At 57.8% G+C, this 8,836-nt stretch overlaps 1 long non-coding RNA gene across 1 annotated transcript; it reads left to right on the forward strand.

Annotated features, from left to right (window-relative positions):
• Positions 1–730: 730 nt before the first annotated feature.
• Positions 731–7,450, forward strand: LOC122202192. The gene is made up of 6 exons (XR_006194505.1): positions 731–1,236; positions 1,742–1,807; positions 4,869–5,008; positions 5,485–6,014; positions 6,329–6,473; positions 7,359–7,450. It is a non-coding gene; the product is annotated as an uncharacterized LOC122202192 (long non-coding RNA).
• Positions 7,451–8,836: the final 1,386 nt, after the last annotated feature.

The raw sequence follows: 8,836 nt of genomic DNA on the forward strand, positions 1-8,836 counted from the left end.
GATCCTCAGTGCCAGATGGTTCTAGTCCAGCCAGAGCAAGCTCGACCTGGGCCCGGCACGTTCTCCGGATGCTTCCTTCAAAGGCCTTGCTTTGCTCTTTTGAGTCCCAAAGAGGGGAAGTACTCTGAGCAGAAACCTCTGTGTGAGAGGCCGCGTCTGGGCAGAGCCCTCACCGTTGTGGCTGCTGTGCTTACCCCGCTGGAGCGGCCCTTCTTGGATGTCCTGTGGGCCTCCCTGCAGCCGCCTCCCCTGAGGACCTTCCCCCGTAACCGGGAACGTCTGTGTCCTCTTGTTCACACCTGTCTGAGTGCCGACTGCGGGGACCTGGCCCTTCCCCCCTTCTGTGTTCTCACTGCTCCGGGTGGGCCTTCCGGATCCATCTTTCCTCCTCTTGTCCTTCAGGTGTTGCTGAGTTCCTGTCGCACTTGCTGTGCTCTGCAGGGCGTCTGCATCCGGGGATGGGGTCACACTGTGTATCCCTGGACACAGCCCACAGCTCCCAGCACCCCCCAGGCAGTCCCCCCACCCCCGGAAGGAGGTGGTGGGGCGGGGCTGCTTCGGCCCCATTGCTCTCATCAGCAAGAGTCGAGAGCGGGGTCCTGGGCACGTTGAAAGACGAGGGCAGGAACGTGAGCCGGGGGACAGCCCGTGAGCTGGGAAGAGGGCTGTGACTTGGCAGGCCCGTGAACCCATACCTGCCATCTGGATGCACCGGCCTGGGGAGCCCACCCTTTGCTGTACTCAAGTTCAAACCTAGCATGGGCAAGTGTTCCTAGGATGTTCTCTTCACGGTAGTTCTGCTCTTTCTAGAATTTCAGTATTCTCCCTCAAGCGGTCTTCTGTACCACAATTTAGACCATTTTTCTTGGGAAAAGGGCTTTCGTGGCTTCACAGGCTTTGGCTGTGATCCTCTCTTCCTATGCAGCCTCCCCAGATGACCCTGCCCTGATGACCCCATCAAATGTGCGGGACAGCTTAAGTCTGGGCTCACAGGTTACTCGCCTCAGCTGAGACCCTTGCTGAAGAGGGCAGAGCAGTAGCCGTGACCACACTGTCCACCTTACTGGCCCCGTCAGAGTCTCCAGTCAGGTGAGGTGGATGGAAGAAAAGTCCTGAGCCAGAAATGGAACATTCTAGAACATTCTGGAGCCAGCTCCCACAGAGCCGGTGGAAGAGCTGTTGGCTGGAAGTCAGTCTGGTCGTGGAATGAAGAGGCCACCCAGGCCCTGCACACAGGTGCAGACAGCCTCCCACTTTGGGGTGGGAGGGCAGTGCCTTCCAGAGACCCTGTTCCGCTGTGGGTGGTCCTCAGAGCCCCCGGGCCCCATGCCAGTGGGTCCCCATCCCTCTCCTGGGACACAGCAGCAGGCTGTGGTTCCTCCCTTCTCCCCAGCAGAGGCCCTCCGTCTTTGTGTTCACCATCCTCCAGCCGTGCCTGGGAGCATCTTAGCCTGGCCAATGGCTACACCCAGGGCAGAGAGTGGGCCCAGAGTGTCCCAGCCCCTGACCCTGTGCCTTCAGAGGTCACGGAGCCCCAGTCCACTGAACACATGACCTCGCCCAGACACACAGCCTCCACCTCTGTGAGGACAGTGTCTGCAGATGTCCGTGCCAACCTTGAACTGGGTGGAACAGGCGTCTGGAAAGGAGAGAGGAGGCCCCCAAGGACGGCTGTGCCCAGGAACCACAGTCTGTTCCTCAGGACCCCTCCTGGCCACCAGAGGATGTGTCTCTGTTCCAGGTGGCGTGCAGATGGTCCAGCCTCACCGCCCGGACGTGGAAAGGCCTGGGGCGGCGTGGCCCTCGGGTAAGTGTGGGGATCAGGGAGCAGCCCGTGCAGATCGTCACTCCTCGGCCCCCATGCACAGGTACTCTGGGTTCAGGTGGCATAAACCAGCCCCGCCAGCGAGGCACTGGCTGCACGTGGCATTCTGCTGGGACTGCCCATGAGCATGGTCTCCCCAGAACCTACGGGCCAGCACGCGCCGGGCCCGCCCTGCACCGCACTGCCTCTCAGACCTCAGCAGAGCCCCCTGGGTGTGCGCTCAGCCACACAACTCAGACACACGGCTCCCGGCTTCCTCTGCCAGGCAGGCTCTCGTGTCCCTGTCACCCATGGCCACTCTGCCCCTTCTCCCAGGAGGTGGGGTCCGCGTGGACCTCCCTGCAGGAGTGCTCCCCTCAGAATGCTCTGCCCCTGTGCCCCACCCTGGGGAGGCCTCCCAAGACACCTGCTGGGACAGCCAGCTCTCCATCCTCTGTCCTGTCCTTTCCCTCCAAGCACAGCCACCGTTTTGCCAAGGATTGCTTGTCTGTCTGCTCATAGGCTGAGCAGAGCTCCTGGGGACAGCAAGGCCTGGACGCCGGCCCCAGGCCCGCAGGCAAGGCCATCCTCTACCTGCCACCCCAATCAGCAGAGCCTCAATTCACCCGGAGCTGCCCATGCCTCACGCTTTGGCACCATAGTCCCTGCCCCACCCCGCCCCACCCTCTGCCAACAGCCTTTCCTGGCACAGACCTCCGTCTCCTACCTGCTTCCTAACCTTTCTTGAGCCCAGCAGATCCCACAGCCCACGTTCCATGAGCTGGTAGAGACAGGCTCTACCTTGAATAGAGCTGATCCCACTGCTTCCTCTGTCCTCCAGGTAGGGAAACAGGCCCAAGGTTTCAGGACTTGTCTAAGGCTACAGGCAAGTGCATTGCAGAGCCAGAAGAGGGACTTGGGGGGAGAACAGAACCAAGGAAGGCATGGTCAGCACCCAACCTGATGCAGGCAGGTCCTCGGGGTGGAGTTTGCACAGCAGCCAGGATGGGGCTCACCTTGGAGAGACTGTCCCATGTGACAGCCCAGAAGACTCTCCAGGCCACATAAAAGTAAAGGTAGTAGTAACAGAATCATCCCTCCAAAGAAACAGGAGTGGTGGAGGATGTTCCTCAAAGTTGTGCTTATGATACTAAAAAAGGAATCACTCTAACGGTCCATCAGTAAGAGACCGGGTCAAATCCGTCGGGATGTTGATTCGGGAAGGGGTGAGGTGTTTAGCCTCAGCCTCCGTGTATCTTCCTGGACGGCCCGCCTCTGGCGCAGGGAAGGAAAGTTGGCACAAAGCCTCACAGTGTATGTACCTGCCCCAAGAAGAAGGGGCTGGAAGGTTCTACTGTGTGTGCATGACCGCTTTCTCTGCAGAAGGGGTCTTCTGAGCCCCTTCCTCACACCAGGGGCTATACTGGTGTGATTGGGGGCATGTGTGACTTCTGCAAGGAGGGAGAGAGGAGCCATTCTCAGTGTTTTGGAAACTCAAGAGCCCTGGTATCTGCAATTCCCGCCTAGTGCTGTGGGCGCCGCCCTGTGACCCCCAGCCTCTCCGAGAACCTCTAGAACCCAAGTGGAGACCCCACAGGAGGGATTTGGCTCCTGACAGCCCCCTGGGTCTGGGCCAACAACGTGGTAGAGACAGGCTGACAGAGGACCCTGTGTTCCTCAGGAAGTAAGTTCTCCATTTGAAGAGGGTGTTCCCAAGGAAGTTTCCAGCAGTGTTTCTATTAATTTTTGCTTGCTTTCCTGGAAAAAGCACAGGATCCAAGGAGAAGTGACATTTGAAATGTCTGGTTCATAGAAGGGGTGGGCACAGCTATGCTATGCCAGCCCCCACGGGCTGTCTTCAAGGGACAGTCACAGTCCTGATGAGACATTGTGAAGCAGTGCTTGTAGGCCAGAGTCCATAACGTGGAGGGAACAGCTGTCTGTCCCCAGCCCAAAAGAATGGGAGCACCTTACGTTTGGCCAAGGGCTCTCTTTCTTAGGGTTTTAATGGCTTAACTTACCTACACTAGGCCCTGTGGGAGCAGATCACAGGGGCAGCAGACTCCTAGGTGGAGATTAGTGTCTCCCCACCAGCTTTCTTGGCTCGAGTCAGGCCTCAGCCCTGGCAGAGGGGGGGTGCAGGTACACGGGAGGATCTGGAGAGGGCTCCGCCTGGGTGCATTCTGATTTACGTACCTGCTTTTCCATCCCGTCTCCTGAGGCTGTGCCAACTCCCCCAAGAGCCTGGCTCAGGGGCCCCGAGGGAAGCCGTGGGTGACAGGGGACTTTTCTTGCTGGCATCAGAGCCTTGGGGGACACCAGCGGGTCTGTGCTGCACAGTTGCATGCATTGGGCACATGCCTCAGGAATGGGGAGGAGCTGTTTTCTTGGGCATGATTCCTCGAGATTCTGGTGTCATCATTGGTTCTGTCCAGAGTGTGGCTTTCGAGTTCCAGAGTGGCAGAGAATGTGTCTGATAGGGGATTTGGAAATCACCACCCAGCATCATTTACTTCCCAGCTGGCTTCCGAAAGCAGCAGTGGATGAACATTACCAGAAAACCCTGGCTGGCCAGAGCTGGTCCCGGCACCACGCGGGGCTGACCAGGGGTACGGGGGTGCTGGCAAGAGGCCCTCACTCATCCACCACCTCCACGGGGCCCTGGGGCGGGTCCTTGCCAACTGCACGTGGCCATGCCGATCCCCAGGGCCACCTCGGGAGCCTGCCCTGGTCCGGGGCCTCCTCACGGGCATTTATGTGCAGACACCTGAAGGCCAGGGGGGAAGGGGTGTAAAGCAAGACACCATCTGAGCGGAGAAGGGGCCCGAGCACAAGGGCCCACAGCCGGGAGCATCGGAGGGGGTGGTGGCGGTACAGACATTGGGACAGAACAACTAAAATCTCGTTAATCAGCTTATCGCATGAGGGCAGGAGGCATTTTCCCCTGTTTCTCAATGCGTTTTATAAAACAGAAGCTGTCAACAGTGGAAGATGTGAAAGGCAGGGATGTGCCAGCCTCATTGCTTCCTGCACTGGAAGCCTGTGACTCTGCTGCTTTTCCCAGAAACAGGTGCGTCCAGAGCAGTGGCCAAGAACCGCCCGGGGTCCACGTCCCCGCCCTCGCCACTGCCTCGGCCCCCCCTGCAGACCACGAAGGACCCGCCCCATCTCTGACTCTGGGTGACTACAAGGGCTGAGACAGAGGTAGGCAGCATGGTGCCTGGCGGGCAGGGGGGACATTCAGCTAAGAACTTTATAATTTTGTTAGAATAAACTATTACAGGGTTGCTTGAGTGGCTCAGTGGGTTGAATGGCCGACTTCGGCTCAGGTCATGATCTCGTGGTCTGCGAGTTTGAGCCCCGTGTCAGGCTCTGTGCTGACAGCTGGGAGCCTGGAGCCCGCTTCTGTTTCTGTGTCTCCCTCTCTCTCTGCCCCTTCCCTGCTCATACTCTCTCTCTCTCTCTCAAAAATGAATAAAGTTAAAAAAAATTTTTTTAATTTAAAATAAATAAATGAGTAAAAATAAAAAAATTAGGATAAACTATTATACAATTTTATGACAGAAAACACATTCTATGTAATGCAGACCAAGTTACTTTAAACCTGTAGTGGTGCTGAGAAAAGCTACAGATCGTACCTCTGACAGTTGCTGAGTCTTTTCCCTCTCTCTCTCCCCAAGAAGGGAGGAGAGTTCCGGTTCCTCCCTACCACTCTGACCCCAGAGTGCTCACACGTTTGATGTTCTGCGTACGCCAAGGGGTCCCCCACCCCGGGGGTTGGAAAGTCAGTTCTCTCTTACCCGTAACCCCGGAAGAGAAGCAAAGCCACCTGCTGGCCTCCAGGGTGCTGGTGTTGAGCGTGTGTGGTCGTGGTCTGGAGGGCCGACTGTGTCCTCCGGCCGTGGACTCAGAGTCACCCGGCTCCAGACGGACGCACATCTGGGCCTCCACGGGACGTCCACCAGAGGCACATCGAGCGGCAGGGAGGGCGTTCGCTTTGAGCACGCAGCTCCGCTCCCCTGCGGCCGAGGCACCCGACTCCTCCCGCTCCGTCTCCAGACCAGGACGCTCCATGCAGGGCCGAGAACCCGCATTTAGCTGCCTTCTCTTCGACGTGACGCATCTGAACGTTACAACACCAAGAGGGATGTAGCTGTCGGTACCTCTCCACGCAAACATCGGACTTCTGCACCAGGAGGCAGCGTGACAGGTACTCTGTAGTTTCCAGCGAGTTGGTCTCAGATGTAGATGAGCAGGATTTCCCGGGAAGGGGTGGAACCTTGTGGTGGGCTCGGCCCGAACCTGCCGGGGCATCGCAGGTGCCTTTGTGGCTGACTGTGGGTCCCACCTGCCCCTTCCCTATCCCACTGGCACCCCAGTCCAGGAGGGTCTCTCCAAGCCTGCCCTCCCAGCAAGGGGCCTCGGGCTACACTCAGCCGACGTCCATAACGCTGCCTCTGAACTTGAGCCGCTGTGGCGTCCTCCTTGCTGCGAGAACAGCACCATGTTTGAACTCTCTCCCAGAAGCTCCTCAAGCCAGGAATCTCGTTCCCATTATGCTGGGGAAAGATGACGATGATGCTCGGACATGACGTATGCATAAATGGTAGATCTTGTTTAAAAAAAAAAAAACCGTCTGCAGAGCAAGGCGCTACAGTGATCACTCAGCGTGAGTAGTTGAAACTTCTTTTCTGTGTTTCTCTGTGTAGTCTAAATTTTTGCAACGGAAATGTGTTAATGGCTCTGATTATAAGAACAGTGTATTTACTGGGTTAAGAAGGGCCCCCCGACAGATGTCTTAAGACCGTACTGGTTGCTGCAGTCTAATCTCAAGACGACATGCCTGTCACACTTCTGCTCTGTGCCTGCAGGGCCGGTGGATGAGAATGCCCCAGACGAGATCATGCCCAGACGAGATCATGGAGGGGGGGTGGGGGGTGGCCAGGCAGCCTCCACGTAGACGGGCCGTGTGACACCAATATGAGAAGGACCCAGCTCGGGGCATGCTGTCTCAGAAAATCAAAAGGGGCTTCCTGGAGGAGGCAGGGCATGCACTGTACCTGTTACTGCTGGACAGGACATGGAAGGCCTTTCAAGTAGAAGGAGCTCCAGGCACCTTAGAGCAAAGGAAACCAGGGGCCCAGAGGGCAGTGGTGATGGTCGGGCAAGGGGGAAGGCCGACACTCTTGCCACCGGGGGTATGGTCGTGTGGGGTCAGCTCTGGGTGAAGTTCCAGATGGCAATCAGGAGAGCAGTACATGGCAGGCCTCACAGGCATCAAGGGACACCACGGCCCCTACAGCCCTGACTTTGTCTGGCGGGAGCCCCCTAGGTCTGCAAAGACCTGCCTCCTCTTACAGCCTTTCCTCACCTTACTGCCCTGGGATGGTGGACTTTTCTGAATCCCTCCTTTGTCACTGAAGTTCGCCCAGCGCCCCATGCAGGGAACGGCCACAAGACCCGAGTTCCTGGCAGGGGAGATAGGCTGTGAGGAGTGCAGGCCCCAAGGAGATCACGGGGGCCTCACCTAGCACCCCGCTGTCCTCGAGGCCAGGACTGCATCACCGGCACCCTGGGGGCCCATGAGAACGGAGGCGCCTTGCCCGGCGGAGAAGCCTGCTCGTCTCTGCATCCCGTGTTTTACATAATTAGGTAAGTCGCTTAACATCGCTGTGTCTTCTTAGAGAAGCTACTAATCCTTAGAGCTGACAGGACTCACTAATTAGTGTAGAACACTTAGAAAATATAAGGAATTCAGATGTGGAGTATAATTGGCCGGTCCTCCTGGTATTGACACTCAGGCCACAGCCCTGACAGGGCCGCGGGCCTGGCTTTGTCAAGACGCGTGGTGGTTTGAGGCCCAGACCTAAGCGAGAGGGGCCGTCCCGAGCCCCAGGGCCGCCCACGGCGTGTCCCGCGCTGCTTTGCAGGTGGAAGCAGGCGTGGGGTCGAGAGTGGGCGAACTGGTCGCAGTGGATTTGCCTTGCTAGCACATGACCTGGAGTCGGTGTGAGCAGCAGCTCGGGGAACCAGAGAGAGTGGGCCGGAGGGGCCTGGGGCTGGGCTGCAGATCACGAGTGGCCGAGAGCCACAGGCTGTCCCACGCAGACCTGTGTGATCCTCCTGCCATCTTGTGCCTGGAACGGAGCCCCAGCCGTGGCCTCAAAGTTTGCACCGAGGGCAGAGCTGGCACTCAGCCCTTTCTCCTGTGTCCCTCTTTAGGGGACAAATGCCACACTTCCTTCTCAGGTGGCAAGTTGCTCAGAAAATAGATCCAAGCCCCAGACCTGGGCAGCACCTACCGTGAGTCCCAGGGACACCCGCGGCCACGTGTGGGTGTGGATTCTCCACTGGCGTTGGAGATAAGATGGCGATTGCGTGTCCTCTCTGGCGCGTCATTTCCTCAGGACGTATGGAGCCGTCAGCAAACCATTAATCTCTCTTTGAACCGCGGTGACAATGTTTACATTTAAGATCAAGATGACGGTTATTGGAAGAACTCCCCCAGAAGCTCTTCTCGCAGCTGGAAAAACACGGCAGCGGGTGAACAGAGAGAGCCGTTGCTGGGCCAGAAGTGACCACGAGGCGGTCCGGGAGACCCACACTTACAGAGGGCGCTGCCCGGGGAGGCAGGCATCTGATGGAAGCTTGTCCGCAGGTTGGAGCCGGCTTCGAGAACGGGGAAGCCTGAGCCACGCGGTTCGTGGCTGGGCATTCTGGCCATGCTTGCGGGAAACTGCTTTTGACAAACCAACTACAAGAAGTTTCTGAAAAGAAGTGTTTCTAGAATTTGTGCCCGGACAACACAGAAAAGAACCAGGGACTCGCAGAGGTGAAAAGCCAGCTTTCTGAGCATTCTGGGAACCTTCTGGCAAGTCCTTCGTTTTAAGAGAGACCTCTGGGTGCCCTCCAACACCCTGCGGGGCCTTCCCCTGGGCATCGTCCATCTTGGCACTTTGCACACTGAGCGCTGAGACCCAACGCCTTGTAAGGTCTGGTCAAATGGCGGTCCCTGTGTTGGCACGACGGAGC

This window comes from Panthera leo, chromosome D2, assembly GCF_018350215.1.
Source record: "Panthera leo isolate Ple1 chromosome D2, P.leo_Ple1_pat1.1, whole genome shotgun sequence".
In the NCBI taxonomy this organism is placed as follows: Eukaryota; Metazoa; Chordata; class Mammalia; order Carnivora; family Felidae; genus Panthera; species Panthera leo.